The sequence below is a fragment of the Callithrix jacchus genome, chromosome 7 (assembly GCF_049354715.1).
Source record: "Callithrix jacchus isolate 240 chromosome 7, calJac240_pri, whole genome shotgun sequence".
In the NCBI taxonomy this organism is placed as follows: domain Eukaryota; kingdom Metazoa; phylum Chordata; class Mammalia; order Primates; family Cebidae; genus Callithrix; species Callithrix jacchus.
In genome coordinates, this window is record NC_133508.1 from 36,343,838 (window position 1) to 36,360,428 (window position 16,591).

General features: G+C 37.3%; 1 long non-coding RNA gene across 2 annotated transcripts; it reads right to left on the reverse strand.

The window, feature by feature from the left end:
• Positions 1–10,207: 10,207 nt before the first annotated feature.
• LOC118143207 (uncharacterized) lies at positions 10,208–14,947 on the reverse strand. Of its 2 annotated transcripts, none has more exons than XR_004727450.3 (3): positions 14,552–14,947; positions 12,671–12,865; positions 10,208–10,640 (listed from the first exon to the last, which is right to left on the reverse strand). It is a non-coding gene; the product is annotated as an uncharacterized LOC118143207 (long non-coding RNA). The 2 variants fall into 2 exon arrangements; XR_013520390.1 differs by having other exon boundaries at positions 12,671–12,909.
• Positions 14,948–16,591: the final 1,644 nt, after the last annotated feature.

Below are 16,591 nucleotides of genomic sequence, written 5' to 3' on the forward strand. Positions count from 1 at the left end.
TCAGAAGACATAAGAGATTGTAAATTTGTTTTTGTTTTTCATTTATTTTAGAAATACTAATTGGTACCCAATAGTACAAAAATAACGTTAGAGAAAAAACAAAATGAGGACTTTTTATATAAGGCGTAAATGAACTAGATACAATCAGGTATGAAGTTTACTTTCCCATGGGTAATAATTTTAACATAAAATTTTAATGAATAAATGAATAATTTTTGAATATTTAAACTGCATCAATAAAAAAAAACCATATCCACAGCAATAGCGATAACCTAATGGAAACTGGTGCAGTGGCTCATGCCTGGAATTCCAGTACTTTGGGAGGCTGAGGCAGGAGGATATCTGGAGCCTAGGAGTTTGAGATAAGCCTGGGCAATATAGCCAAACCTCTTCTCTACAAAAAAATACAAAAATTAAGCAGGTGTGGTGACATGTGACTGCAGTCCTGGCTGCTTGGGAGGCTGAGGTGGGAGGATCACTTGAGCCCAGGACATCAAGGTTGCAGTGAGCTGTGATTAAACTACCACACTCCAGCCTGGGGGATGGAGTGAGACCTTGTTTCTAAAATAAATAAATAAATAAATAAATAAATAAATAAATAAATAACTGAATGAGTTATCATGCATATTTGGAGAGAATATAATCCACATAATTTCACACTATCTTTGATTTTCTAAAATTAGCTGGGAATGCAAAAATAAGCACCATCCTAATGTTAGGGGACGTATGTGAGGGAGGAAAAATAAAGTTTAAATCAGGTGTAGGGTCTATATTTGCAAAGATGCAGGGTTGGGAGGAAGCCTCTTGGGGAAAAGAGCAGCTCATGAGAGGGAAGAATGCATGTAACAGGTGGAAATGCGCAGGATTTAGCAAGGCTTTGAAATTCACAATCTGTTTGAAAACAATGGAAGAATATTAGAAGAATTTGAAGCACAGCAGTGACTTGCCAAAATCTAATCTTTGAAGAAAAAAACAACACTGTTGGCATTCTAGAGAATAATTATTTAGAAGCAGAGGGTTAAAATGCATTTTGGCATAAATAATATTGTCCATAGGCAACTTAAAGCAGTGATTAAGAGAATACATTTTTACCACTTGAAAGGGCAATTAATTAGAACAATTCATACTTTAACATTTCCTAAGGTAGTTATAATTTGCATAGCTTTAAAGTGTCTTTATCATATAATTAGAATACAATATTTTGCCTGACACCAAGACCTGGGTCACTTCTCCTGAAGTCTTTGATAGGTGTTAAACGAACTGTTTTCCTGGATGGGAGTACATCAGATCACCATTTTCAAAGTGGGTATGAGTACAAATGCCACTCTCACAGAAACCTTTTTTGATGTCTCTTTTGTGATCTAAACCTGTTGTCATGCCTTGCGCATGAGACACTTTCATTAAATTTCTGTTGAATTGAACTACTTATAAACATAATCCCAATATGCTTTTTACAGTAAATGTTTTCATTATAATCAGTATTTGCTGTCTTCAGAGTACATGACAAAACAGAAACTAATCCATTTATAGATGATAAGTATTTTTTTGTGTATATGAAAAAAACTCCTTCAACATTACCACATTATTGACAAAGTGAAAAATAAAATGTGTATATAAAATGTTTTTAAAAAAGAAAGTTTCTGGTTAATAGGAAATTAGGTATCAGGAGATTATACTGTATATTTTAGAATTCCTCTTTCTGTTGAAAGAGAAAAATCAACATGTCAAAAGACTAAGTTTATTTTAAAAATTTTTGTCTGTGCTCTGAATACATAGTAATGATAAGTAGAATATTTTTTAATGAAATGACATACAATAAATAAATATAATATTAATACCTCTTTGGACCAAAAGTGGAAGAAGTTTACACAGAAACAAGAGGGCATTAAGGATAAGCAGCTAATGAGAAACAAGAAAAGCAGGCCAATAATATGCCTCCTGGGGAGCTAATATAGCCCAAGGTACCCTAGTTGTGGTGTTGGAAAGGGGGCAAAGAAAACCAACCACACAAATAAGGAGTTTCAAGTTAACTTCCAGGCCTTGAAAAAACACAATTTTTGTTTTTGAGACAGCATTTCACTCTTTGTTGCGCAGGCTGGAGTGCAGTGTCATGATCTTCGCTCACGACAACTTTTGCCTTCTGGGTTCAAGTGATTCTCCTGTCTCGGCCCTCTGAGTAGCTGGGATTACAGGCACCTGCCACAAGCCCAGATAATTTTTGTATTTTTAGTAGAGACAGGATTTTACCATGTTGGCCCAGTTGGTCTCAAACTCCTGACCTCAGGTGATCCACCCACCTCGGCCTCCCAAAGTGTTGGGATTACAAGCATGAGCCACCCTGCCCGGTCAATTTTTGTATTTTTAATAGAGATGGGGTTTTGCCATGTTGGCCAGGCTAGTCGCAAACTCCTGACCTCAAGTGATCGCCCGCCTTGGCCTCCCAAACACAAAATTTTATGTGCTTTCTCCTCTACACTGTAGAGTTTATAAAGTTGAGAGAGACAGAAATGTCACCCAGTCCGCAAAACTTCAGCCATGCACCTTCCATGCCCAGTGACCATCTCTGTGACATTCATCAAATATTTATCACACAGAAACCCCACGTGTGTTGTATTGGCCTCCTTGTGTGCTGTAGGTGGCCAGGTAAAGAAACCAAACCTTATTAGGAAATGGTGAATACATAGCAAAAGAAAGCACTTCTTTTTCTATTGAAAGAATTTCAATCTAAAATCCTAAAGTGAATGGTAGAAACTAACAGAAAGGAAAATCAGCAATTAGGAGAAGAATCCTTTCTCATTATATGCAGCTAATTAAACAACCTGAATATTACTTTAAAACAAATACTACTTTGGGAGGCCGAGGCGGGTGGATCACAAGGTCAAGAGATCGAGACCATCCTGGTCAACATGGTGAAACCCCGTCTCTACTAAAAATACAAAAAATTAACTGGGTGTGGTGGCACTCGCCTGTAATCCCAGCTACTCAGGAGGCTGAGGCAGGAGAATTGCCTAAACCCAGGAGGCGGAGGTTGCGGTGAGCTGCGATGGCACCATTGCACTCCAGCCTGTGTAACAAGAGCTAAACTCCTTAAAAAACAAAAACAAAAAACAAATACTATATGTGCACAGACATAAAGAGACTTTAACAAAAAGGAACATCAGGGAATGTTTTGGCCAATCTGAATATACAAACATTAAAGGATGTTGAAATGATTGTTTATTCATACTCAATCAATTAATTACTTTTTGGATGCATACTTAAAATCACATATTACACACACTTATTAATTTGGGAAAATTACACTTTCTACTCATATTTCATAGAAAATAACTTAATGTAAATCTTCCCATGTATCTTTAATTTTATAACCATCCCAGTGACATGATCAATAAGAGAGAGTTTTGCCGACCTGGAAATATAAGCCATTTGATATGTTGAAAAAAGTCAACTATTCAATTATAATATTTATTTAATAAATTTACGTGTTAACATTTTACAGTATATGATGTAAAGTAATTAAAATAGTGCCTTTTCAACTTACATTATCTGAAACAAATGTTTTCAAACCTTTCACGTGCATTTCAGTATCACTGTTCTCATCCACCTGCAGCCAGTTTTTGTCATTTAAAAGCTTTACCTGCTCCAACACTGTCAATTATATCTTCATTGTTTAAAATATAACACTTTTCTAACACTGCATAAGCTTATTTCTAAAAATTGTACCCTGATTCACAAGTACTAATTCCCAAACATTAGAAATATTGTTGTTGTTGTTTTCATATGATACTTTCTTTGTGTGCTTTATACACAGTCCCACATATAAAAATCCATATATTATTTTTATTTAGACCTTAAAAGTTTCTTAGGTTTTCTGCCTTCTACTGTAATAATATTTTTATGATGTAATAGTAACATTTTATGAATTTTAATTTCATCAAGGAACCCACAAAATATTTATAAATTTCTTTTTAATCTAATGTTCTTTTCTAATATAAAGTTTGTTAGAATTATAAAGAATCCAGCAAAATGGTAGATTCCCAAAGCAAAATGTGCTACCACCAAATAGCCAGATGCTTGATAAATTACACCGAGCATACTTTAAAGTTAAATATATTTAATACTGTAAATATAAATACTTTAAAATAGAGTTTTAGGTCTCACAAGTAGGGGCAGAACCTAAGGGTTAAAAATATACAAAAAATACAATGACGTCACAAAATGACATTAACACAAACAATGAAACTATTGCTGCCTCAAGTGCAAAATATGGTAACATCAGTGACTATTGTGAGGGCTTAACAAAGAGTAAAGAAAATGGACATCTAGACCTCATGCATGTGCAATATGGGAAGTCAGGGCTGGAGGATCCCGTGTAAATCCCAGGGCTGGGATTCTTGAAATGTCTACATCCGGCCGGGCGCGGTGGCTCACGCCTGTAATCCCAGCACTTTGGGAGGCCGAGGCGGGTGGATCACGAGGTCAACAGCTCGAGACCATCCTGGTCAACATGGTGAAACCCCGTCTCTACTAAAAATACAAAAAATTAGCTGGGCACGGTGGCGCGTGCCTGTAATCCCAGCTACTCGGGAGGCTGAGGCAGGAGAATTGCCTGAACCCAGGAGGTGGAGGTTGCGGTGAGCCGAGATCTTGCGATTGCACTCCAGCCTGGGTAACAAGAGCAAAACTCCGTCTCAAAAAAAAAAAAAAAGAAATGTCTACATCCTCAGTGAAGTTGGGGTAAGAGAAAAATCTCTCTAGAAAGAGTAATGGAAATCATGTTCTCTCTGACCTAAAGTAAAGCAAATAAATACTGCCATTAATGCTGTCACTGCTATGACCACAGCCAAATAAAGAGTCTTACTACTACTCCTGCTCTAATATATCCTTGTACATTACTACAAATCTACTATTACAGTAGCAACCACCAGGAGGACAATATCATCATCATCATCTTAAGGAGTTTCTTAGAAAAATTACAAAGAACATGAGCACACAAGACAATATAAATAAGGCAGCAGGCTGGGCGCGGAGGTTCACACCTGTAATCCCAGCACTTTGGAAGGGTCAGGTGGGTGGATTACTTTAGGTCAGGAGTTTGAGACTAGCCTGGCCAACATGGGGATACCCCATCGCTACTAAAATACAAAAATAAGATGGGTGTGGTGGTAAGTGCTTGTAATCCCAGCTACTTGGGAGGTTGAGGCAGGCAAATTGCTTGAACCTGGGAGGCAGAGGTTGCAGTAAGAGCTGGGGTCCTGCCACTACACTCCAGCCTCGGTGACAAAGCAAAACTCCATCTTAAAAACAAAAACAAAAAAACACAGCAGAGAGTAAAACATTATAAATGGACCCTCCTCCCATGACTACTGATATTAAAACAGTCAAAATTTCAGAGATGTATACAATATATATGTTTTGAAATAAAAATATTCCTGATAAAATAATAAGGAGGTGATAAAATACAAATATAAATCTGATCACACAGTTTTGGATAATATAGAGCAATACAAAACTGAAAAACATAACTGAACAAAATAGAACTTAAGAACAAAAATATCTGAAAAATAAAAAATATAATAATTATAACAAATTGATTTTTTTTAATGAAATGAATGACCTAGATAACAAATTAGACCTGAAGGGAGAATTAGAAAACTAGAGAATCTAGGCAAATCTAAAGAAGTTACCAAGGACAAAGCACAGGGCACTCAAGAAATAGAAAATAGGATGAACCTTCAGAGACGTCCTGATTACTTTGAAAATCGTTAATATAAATCGAACTGGAATTTCTAAAGAAGAAAATAGAGGTTCGGGTGGGGTGTCGTCATGCCTGCAATCCCATCACTCTGGGAGGCCAAGGCAGGCAGATCACGAGGTCAGGAGTTCAAGACTAGCCTGGCCAATATGGTGAAACCCCATCTCTACTAAAACTACAACAATTAGCCAGGGCGTAGTGGCGGGTGACTGTAGTCCCAGCTTCTTGGAATGCTGAGGCAGAAGAAACCCTTGAACTGGTAGGCAGAGGTTTCAGTGAGCCGAGATCACTCCACTGCATTCTAGTCTGAGTGACAGAGCAAGACTACTGTGTCTCAAAAAAACAACAACAACAACAAAAATAAAAAGAAGAATAGAGAGAATCAGGGAGAAATATTATGAAAGATAAAAATCGTTAAATGTAGGAAGCACAAACCAGGCAAGACAAATAAAAATAAAAATGTGGACATTTGGGGAAAAAATTAAAGGACATAATGACAAAAAAAAAAAAAAAAAAAAAAAAAAAAAACACCTCAAAAGTTGCCAGAAAGTAGTTTCAGCTGAAAAAACAAATTAAAATAAAATGTCTACGTATTTCTTAGCAATAACAATGGAAGAAGACCTGTAACGGAAGAATTGCCTCAAAGCTCTGAGCCAAAAAAAAAAAGTAATTTAGTTTTATGCACCCAATAAAAAAAAATTTTCAAGATTTAGCTTGTAGCAAAAATGAAGTTAGTCACTACCAATTTAGAAAAATGCGTGTATCAGGAAGGAGTAAAAGGACTAAGTAAGACAGTTTTTGAGATGCAAGAAGAAATAGGAAACACAAAATCAGCTTAGTTTTTTAAAAAAGAGTAAAAGCAACAAATATTTTTAGTTTGAAAGAATAGCACCAAACTATAAATAATGGTATTAAAGTAAAAGATAATAAGAGGTCTAAAATTCAGGTAAATAGAAGCATGATTTATTGAAGTTAATTAAACATCAAGTGCTCCAAGTTACTTTCATTTCAGGGAAGGATAAAACAGCTATTGACTGAAACTGGGCTTCATTAAGTATGCAAAGGCAGACCACCAAAATAATGAAAATAATGACGCACGTTGTTATTCTTCTAAACTATATGTTATTTGATTTCCAGGATCTAGATATTTATACATTATTATAAACTTTACACAGTGTAATTTTAAGTCTAGGCTGGGCGCTGCGGCTCAGGCTTGTAATCCCAGCAATTTGGGAAGCCAAGGCTGGCGGAGCACTTGAGGTAGGGAGCTTGAGACCAGCCTGGCCAACACGAGGAAACCCTGTCACTACGAAAAATACGAAAATTAGCTGGGTGTGGTGGCACACGTCTGTAATCCCAGCTACTCAGGAGACTGAGGCCGGAGATTTGCTTGAATTCGGGAGGCAGAGGTTGCAGTGAGCTGAGGCCACTCCGCTGCACTTCAGCCTGGGTGCAGAGCCAGATTCCGTCTTTAAAAAAAATTAAATCGATAGCTGGAAAACGAAAGAACTAAACAATAATAACAATTGTTATTAATAATAATTATTCATCAATCAAAAGAAGAAGAAATTAAGAAAAAGTGGAACATAGAGAAATCAAAAACTAAAATGATAAAAATGTATCCAGATATATAAATAATCACTGGATTAAAATCACAGTTTAAAACACATACAGACATTTACATAAATACATATAATGTGTGTAGACACAAAATAAATAATGAAAAAAGAGAAATTCTGAAACAGGAAGCAAAAGATTTAAAAACGGAAGAAATTTAAATTCAGAAAATAACAGGAAGAACACTGACATACCTATGTTAATATCTGGCAAAATATACTGTAAGTCAGAAGCCAGTAGTAGCATGTGTAATGCACTGCACAATGATTAATTTTTAGTTAAGGGAAGAAATAAATTTTGGAAATAAAATAACTTAAAAAATATTTAAAGTACTCATTGAGACAGCTAAAAGAAACAATGTACAAATCTACCATCACCTGGGAAGATGTCATACTATGCCTCCTACTGATTGTGAAGGTAGAGGATATTTTTAAATTCCAATTGAGAACAGATTTAGGCCAACCACAGTGGTTCACACCTGTAATCTAAGCATTTTGGGAGGCCGAAGTGGCACATCACTTGAGGTCAGGAGTTTGAGACCAGCCTGGCCAACATGGCAAAACCCTGTCTCTACTAAAAATACAAAAATCAACCTGGAGTGGTGGTGGCACCTGTAGTTACAGGTCCTGGGGATGCTCAGGCAGGAGAATCACTTGAACCTGGGAAGCAGAGGTTGCAGTGAGCCAGGATCATGCCATTGCACTCCAGCCTGGGCGACAGAGTGAGACTTCGTCTCAAAAAAACAAAAACAAAAACCAGATGTAATTGGTATCTAAAGAAGCCTTCACCCTATAATTAGAGGATGCATACTTTCTCAAATAGAACAGAATATTTATTGAAACCGATCACAGTCTGGGTCATTATGCAAGCCTCAATGTCAAAAAAAGTGGTGTGACACAGTGTGTTCTCTGACAGCAATGCATTTAAGATACAAAGAAATAACCCTCAAAAAGATATTGGGAAAATTAAATGTATCTCAAAATAATTTTGGTTCAAAACAAAAATAAAATATGTTTTAAAATAATAATTAGAAGATAACATAACAAAAATGTATACATTAAATACTATAGAATATGACCAAAATTCTATTTGTAATAATTAGTGCTCATATTACAAAAATGCCTGAAGAATGATTGACTTACACTGGAAGAAATATAGCAAAATAAAATCAGGGAAAGTAGAATAACACTGCTAATAAAGAGAAGACATAAATTAAGCAGAAAAACAAGAGGTAGGAGAGAATATGACTATACAGAAGTTTTGTGTAAAGACTAATAAAAGAAATAAACCTTTTAAGATAAAGCAAGTGAATGACAAAAAAATATATAATATTCAGAACAAATAATTTGGTAACTATCAAAGCACAGAGTTTCTAAAGATGAGAATATTTTTACTTTTCGTTTTCTGTGTATAAAGCCACTCAGGTGTGCATGGGTGGTCTGGGAAGTTCTGCTAGTGTGATCTGTACTTGGAGGGTCTTGGCTGCGCTGTGTGATGTATCTGGGGCAGGGGGTGGCTAGAGTTTGGCTGACCTAAGATGCCAGCCTCATCTAGGAGGACTCAAATGTCCTTCACATTTCTGTCACATTTCTTGAACAGACCAGACTTCACACGTTTCCATGGCAGTGATAGAGTCCCAAATAGGTTGCGGAAATTTCCAAGTGTTTTTTCAAACTTATGCTTGCATCTGTTGGCCAAACCTACTGTCCTGTGGGCCAAACCAAGTCACATGCCCAAGGTACATGGAGGCATGGAAAACTGTCATCGCTAATATAATTAATTTGCCTGAAATATTAGGGAACACATTTTGCTATTTTCTTTGAAATAACAAATTTCCGGAAAAACATAAATGACTGAAACTGACAAGAAAGTGATGGCAAGTGTAAATAATTCTACGGCCATTAAAGAAATTGAATGAGTAGTTAAAAATCTTCCCACAAAGAAAACCCTGAGCTAAGGTGTTTAAGAGTTAACCACTTGAAGAGGTAAAGTTTAATTTTTTTTCAATATTCTGCTAATTTCACATGCATAGAATGCACCCATACATTAGAAATATTATTTGATTAATTGATAAATTGAGAATAATTTTGATTCTCAAACCAGATAAATGTGTTTCCAGAAAATAAAACTACTGATTTAATCTGATTAATAAAAATAGATTCTGAAATTATAAAGAAAATGTGAGCAAACTGGACCCTCATGAGAAGCTGCTGATCTCCTCGGCATTTGCTGCCTCACTTAGGGTGGAGTCTCAGGGTCACACAGGTTCTGCTCCTGCCTGGCAGTCACCTGGGTCACACTCAAAGTTGTGCTCACAGCCTGGGTCTAGCAAGAAAGCAGGCACTGAATCAGGTTTATCTTGAAGAAACACAGGCCTCACAAACACTCCCATGAGGAATATGTAGACAAGCCCTGAATCTGGCCTCAGAGTGGAGGACAAGAAATCAGAGCTCGCACTAGCAGTTCACAGCGGAACTCAACCTCTTAAAAAGTGATCATGCCAACACAAAACCAGAATAAAAATATAACAAAAAAGAAAAGCAGCTCTCGGAAAAAGAAAATGCAAAAGGGATATGCGTGAAAAAGGATTAAAAAGAGACCGAGATCATTTGGAGAATGAAGCCAAAACAGATTTTGCCTCTGTCTCCTATAAAACTCAAAGTTTTTCCTGAGAAGCTGCTAGTAAACCCTTTAACCAAGCCAGAGAGAGAGAAAGAAAAGACATTCTTTCAATAAATGATAAGATAATGACAGAAAAAGAACTAAAGCATTTTTTTATTTTTATTGATCAATTTTATTGATCAAGGAAACATCATCACTGATTACCCAGTAGATTTCAAATTAAAAAGAAAAGATCAAGAATGACTAATATTGCATAGAAAAACAGGAAGATAATTTCAATGACCCTGTATCCTAATACCATGGTTTACCACAGACCAGATATGACCATCTATTATAAAAATACAGGAAAGCTATTGATTCAAAAATAATTGAGGAAAGTGTATAATTATTGTTTGAACACATAAGACCATTTCTTATCTTATTTCTTTGAATTGGCTGTTTTATAGCACCTTTATGTAGATGAGTCAGTTCTCTAGATTTTCTTTTGACAAGTCCCTGATTAAACATCCAATTATGAGATTCCAGAGGGCAAACTGGGGGTAACTGAAAAAAGAAATCGTGATGTCCACAAAGCACTGTAGGTATTCCATATGGTTCCTAGAGGTTTCATAGCTTGTCAAAAGGCCCGTCGAAGCTTGGCAGGTTCCTAGTAAGAAGAAAATAAAGGAAGATTCTGAGGTCATGAACAATAGTGTTGCTGAGGTTGAGATTTGAAAAGTAGTAGTGAGGAGCATGGCTTGTGTCGTGCCTCTTACTCCCTTACCCCAATGAGCCCACGTGCCTAATCATGAGACATTCCCTGTGATATCCATTGCCAAGAGTAGGCACCATGGGATAAAGGGGCTAAATGCACCTGGCATGAATGCCCAGGTGAATAGTGCAAGTATGCTACCCCTTCTGGTTAGATGGGTCTTGGCAGAATCAGTGTCTTTGTATCAATACTATGTCATATCAGGGCCAAAAGCTTTCTCCATCCTGCATGTATGCCTCATCACATGTCATAGATATCTGTACTGGCTTTAGAGTCTTTTCAATTTGTTGCAAGGCAATCTTACATGTAAGAGAAGTGAGTGGTTGTATACAGGGTTGGAAATGAGAGATCACAAGAACAACCTCTTGCCTCAATATATTTCCCCATGTTGAGGAATCTGTATTCTGTTCATTTCTGGATTAAGAGTTGCTATTTCCAGATCCTAGTTGAGCCTCCATCATGGGATGAGGGCAACACAGCAAGGTGAATATTCACACCTTAAAAGTATTTTCATCAGACTTCATAAGATGACTATCTTCCAAAGACAAAATAAGAGCTCTGAAAGTAATGAACAAGGTGAGTGGAAAGGATGACAGAAGAGCAGGAAATGAGAAGAAAAGTGAGGAGAACAAAAGACAGTGCTCTCCTGGTGTACAGACGTGCCCGTGTGCTTTCTGGGTCTCTTCATGTGCATGCAAGTGAAATGTCATGTGGGCAAATGCCTGTACATGAGTGTGAAGGAGAGAGAGAGAGAGGAAGGATACAAAGGATGCATGTGTGAGTGTGTGAGTCCTTTTTAGAGAAATCAGCTTTGAACTGTTTACTTTACCCCAGAGCTTCCAATATTCCCAGGAAGACCAATTCCACCCAGCTCGGATCTGGAGCCGCTGAGGAAGGCAGGCAGCTGTGCATTACGCTGCGGTGGCTGCAGCTGTGGAATGGACCCTACTCTGCTGCATCCTATTAGCTAGGTGATGCTGGTAAAATGGGCTTCCTACGTGATTCAGGAGATTAGTAAACTTGCCCCAGAAAAAGCATTTTATAAAAATTCACTACGATCTCACTAATTCACCAGTTACCAATCAATTAACAACAAACCATATAAATATAATTTTTAAAACAATTTTTTGAGAGCGGATCTCATTCTGTTACCTGGGCTGAAGCGCAGTGGCGTGATGTCGGTTCACTGCAGCCTAAACCTCCTGAGCTCAAGGGATCCTCCCTCCCACCTCTGTAGAATTAATATGTATTTTAAATCTTTTTACTTTCAAAAGTGGCATGACTTAACCTAAGTGTGTGCCATGAACTGCCCTGAAACTTTAATAATCAGTAACAGCAAAAAAGGCAAAAGGGAAGCAAGGATAAAAACTAAATTCAATCAAGGCTTGCATTGCAAGTTACTGTTCTAAGTGCTGATGGCATCAACCATTCAATCCTCGTAATCTTACAAGCAAAATTTATTATTATTCCATTTTACAGATGAGGATAATGAGGTGAGATTTGACCGTAAATTACTAACATGAAAATACATTCTTTAAAATTTCAAAAAATAGTTTATTTTTTGAAGTAGCAAACAATATTTTTACCCTTTAAACATATTTACAAATTTAATGTCAGAAAAAGCATTCTAGGAAAAACCAGTAGGATTTAATGTGAAAACATTGCGCTGATCGCTTTATGGCCTAAGAAGCTTAAAAAGACTTAATACCTGCTCTTAAAGAGTACATTTCCACCTGGCTATCACTCAAATTTTGTTCAAAGTGGATTTTAAGAAAGTAGATTTCTCCTTGTAGTAAATAGGCTTAATTTTGCTAGCCCAGTTCAACTCTTGGACTATGTGAAAATGCCAGTGGCTAGTGCTAGTATTTGCATGATACACTCAAATTGCCTTGAGTTGGCTGGCCTGAACCATGTATAGAACTCACACTTTCTCCTTCTCTATCCCTTTGCACTGCAGCAGTATCTGAGTTGATCATCTTTTTGGTTGGGGGTTTCTGCCAGTTCACTGGACTTCTCGAGGAGTCATTGTTCCGACAGCATTTCGTAACGTACCGCACAAGGAGGCTCATGTTAGAACCGTGCAGGCTCCGAGAGTACTTCTAAGAAAACGAAGGGCTGGTCTGGAATGAGAATTGGTGGTTTGGGTAACCTAATATCCTCTCTTCTGAGAAAAAAAGAAAGAAATTCAACTTTATGGGTAGAATGTCTTTTCCCAAAGCAATTCCTGGATGTTAGACAAATTTTCTCAATAAAAAAGATGACTGAACACAGAAATACCATTTAGGACATTAAATGGGGGCCAAGGAAAAGAAATCATTTAGTTTATTTTCAGAACCATTATTAATTCCTAAGGGCCCAGTTAAGCAACATTTTTATAACAATACAATTTAAAGGCTATTACACAATATCACATTTTGGACTGACAGGGTAGTAAATGCTTGCTTTTAGTGATTGTTCCATGCAATAACTTTCTTAAAGTTCAGTGCTATGCTACTATTAGTTTCTTTTTTAATGTCAAAACTCTTCGTCTACAAAGAGTTTTTAATAAAGGTATAATGGTGAGAAATCAATATGAATATCACAGACAAACATTATGAAAAGGAAATATTATGTTCACAGTGTAAATTTGCTGTGTCTTTATTAAAAATTTCACTGACATGAAGTCAATTCAATTTGGAAAACGTGTCCATTGACTGTTGTCTACTAGGAATAAGCTAAATATTGTAAAAAAAAAAATCTAATATCTATCCACTAGGATACTACTACTCTTTCTGAAATCAGAGCCTGAGATGGAGGGGTAGCCGCTGGGAAAAACGTTCTACTCTCACAGCATTAAGTAAATGTGGGATGTGAAGCAGATGACGTGGGCTTTGATTTTCTCATCTGTGAAACAAGAAAATTAAATTGAACTTAGAAATGGCAAAGATATATTCTCAAAATTTTGCATTCTCGTGCTTCTCTTTCTATAATTCACCTTCTATTCTGCCCTAAACATTATTAATAAGCAAGAATTCACCCAATACAAATGTATGTGCACAGCTGCTACCACACCGTTACACATGATGACTTTAGATAGTGCCCGAAATACCATTTCCATGGAGGCTACATATGCTCAAAAGTTTTTTAAAAGTTACATTTATTGATATGTTCACACTACTATGTTGTTTTGGAAAATAGCCAAGAACCCATCTGTTTAATTTTGTTAGACCTTTGGCATGGAGGTAATTTTACTAGTATTATAACTTAGACATGTACCAAGACCTAACAAATAGTTTATTAGAACAACGCTAAGATATCCAAACCAATAAACTAATAGGTTGTGCTTAAAAATTATAAGTTTTTTGGTTTCATTTAATCAGCTTGTTTAAGCAATTTTAGTTTTCCAGATGTGCTAGGTATTGAATCACCACAGAGAAGAGCTTGAACAAAACAGATATTGTAAAACTTGGTTTTTATTGCTAAAAATGGAAAGTCCGAAGATTGGAAATTTGACCTAATATTAGCCTCAAATGGAAACAGAGCCTGGAGATGGAGGCGTCCATGATGTCATCACCTGCACTTCCAAGGACCGTTGCGAAAAAAGGGAAATCACCTCCTGATCTCAGCACCAGGCCTGAGGATGCAAAGACCCAGGGGATGTCTAGGTTCTTTATTTGCCATTTAAACCCATTTTTTTGGATCACTGATTCTGATGATATTTTCAAAAAAACACACATATATGTGCTTTTATATATTAATAGATGATAAAAGGAAAGAGGGTGGTTAAGAGCTAGATGGATCCAAGCATGAAGCCCATTCCCACTTACTTGCTCTCTGACACACACTTGATCTTTCTGAGATTTCACTTCCAAGTTGATAAAATAGAGCTTTGTTCATTGGCGGCTTCAGACATGAAGCAAGGCCCTCAGAAAGTGTTGCCTCCTGGTCTCCTTCCTATTCTGCTGCTTGCTTCTACATTGTTAAGCAGTCTGGTGCCACCTCCAGAATGATCTTCTCCATGGAATGGGTCCTAGTGAGACTTTCTGCATTGTATTAATTAATTAAGATTCTACACTGATAAGGAATGCACACACATACATGGAAATTCCTGCATTTCAGGCTGGCTGACATTTTGAGATCAACCAACGGTACAGCCTCTCTGCAGGTGAATCACTGTGGTGATGAGATGTCAGGTGCTGGGGTAAAAAGGTTGGGTAGAGATTGAGAGTGGAGGTAAGTCCACATACAATGGAGCTACTGACGTACGGCAACCGGAAATTAGAGAACAAAGGAAAAAACAGAATCATATTTGGTAACTAGATTCAGAAGAAAAGTGGACCAAAGGAGATCAGCGTGAATTGACATTCTTCTTTTTTGGTAGTTAGTACAAAGAAGCTAACTACGCTATCTGACTTTTTTTTTTTTTTTTTTTGAGACGGAGTTTCCCTCGTTACCCAGGCTGGAGTGCAATGGCGTGATCTCAGCTCGCCACAACCTCTGCCTCCTGGGTTCAAGCAATTCTCCTGCCTCAGCCTCCTGAGTAGTTGGGATTACAGGCGTGTACCACCATGCCCAGATAATTTTTTTGTATTTTTAGTAGAGATGGGGTTTCACCATGTTGACCAGGATGGTCTCAATCTCTTGACCTCATGATCCACCCGCCTAAGCTCCCCCCAACCAAGTGCCGGGATTATAGGCGTGATGAGACTGAAGCAAAGAAGAATTATGGATTACCACCTCCGACTAGAGAATAATTAGAAAGTCCATAGTGGAAGAAGCCCTGACCACAAAAGTGGACCACCATGAAAGTCTTAAAAGTTTCATACATGGGGAACCATGGCTTGGACAAGAGCACACCCCACTGCACCTGTATTAAGCCCTTTCTATTTCAATGAAATTAGAGATCATTTGATATATCATGAATTCCTAGGTTTTTCGTTTGTTTGTTTTTTAAATAGAGGTATAAACTTGCCAGGTATTGGCTCTGATTGGCTTCAGGGCCTGGTGAGGGTTCTGGGGGTATGGGGAGAAGATTCAAAAGGGGAAGATACTGACTCTCTTTAGCTCCTTCACAGTTAAAAGTAGCAATTTTCAGCAAGTTGTTCAATTTCTGAGGATCAAAATATGTGTTTTAGAAAATGAAAATGAGGACTAACAATTTTGGATTCCAAGGTCTATGGTGTACTTTTAAGCTGGTTACCAATCAAGCTAACTAACCTGTTACAAATGGCGAAGTGATTACAACAAATAGAGAAAGTTGGTGTCCTAGAGTAGGATTTAAGAGTGAATGGTCTCTGCTGCAGATTGTGGTTAACTTTTTTTTCTTTTTTAGACAGAGTCTTGCTCTGTTGCCAGGTGCCAGGCTGGAGTGCAGTGGCGCAATCTCGGCTCATTGTAATCTCTGCCTCCTGGGTTCAAGCAATTCTCCTGTCTCAGCCTCCTGAGTAGCAGATCATGAGGTCAAGAGATGGAGACCATTCTGGCTAACATGGCAAAACCTCATCTCTCCTAAAAATATGAAAATTAGCTGGGTGTGGTGGGGTGCACCTGTAGTCTTAGCTACTAAGGATGCTGAAGCATGAGAGTTGCTTGAACCTGGGAGGCGGAGGTTGCAATGAGCTGAGATCCCACCACTGCATTACAGCCTAGGAGACAGAGATAGGCTCTGTCTCAAACAAACAAACAAACAAACAAAAACCAATGATGATGAAACAGTGTGATGCCCATATACGGTGACAAAATTATTGAAAAAATTTTTAAAAATAAAACCGTAAGGCATATGATCCCTTGACATAATAGCAATAGAATTTAATCAGCAATAGAATTTTTCAGATCACGTATTGGCGGGAGAAAAGTTTAGTATAGGA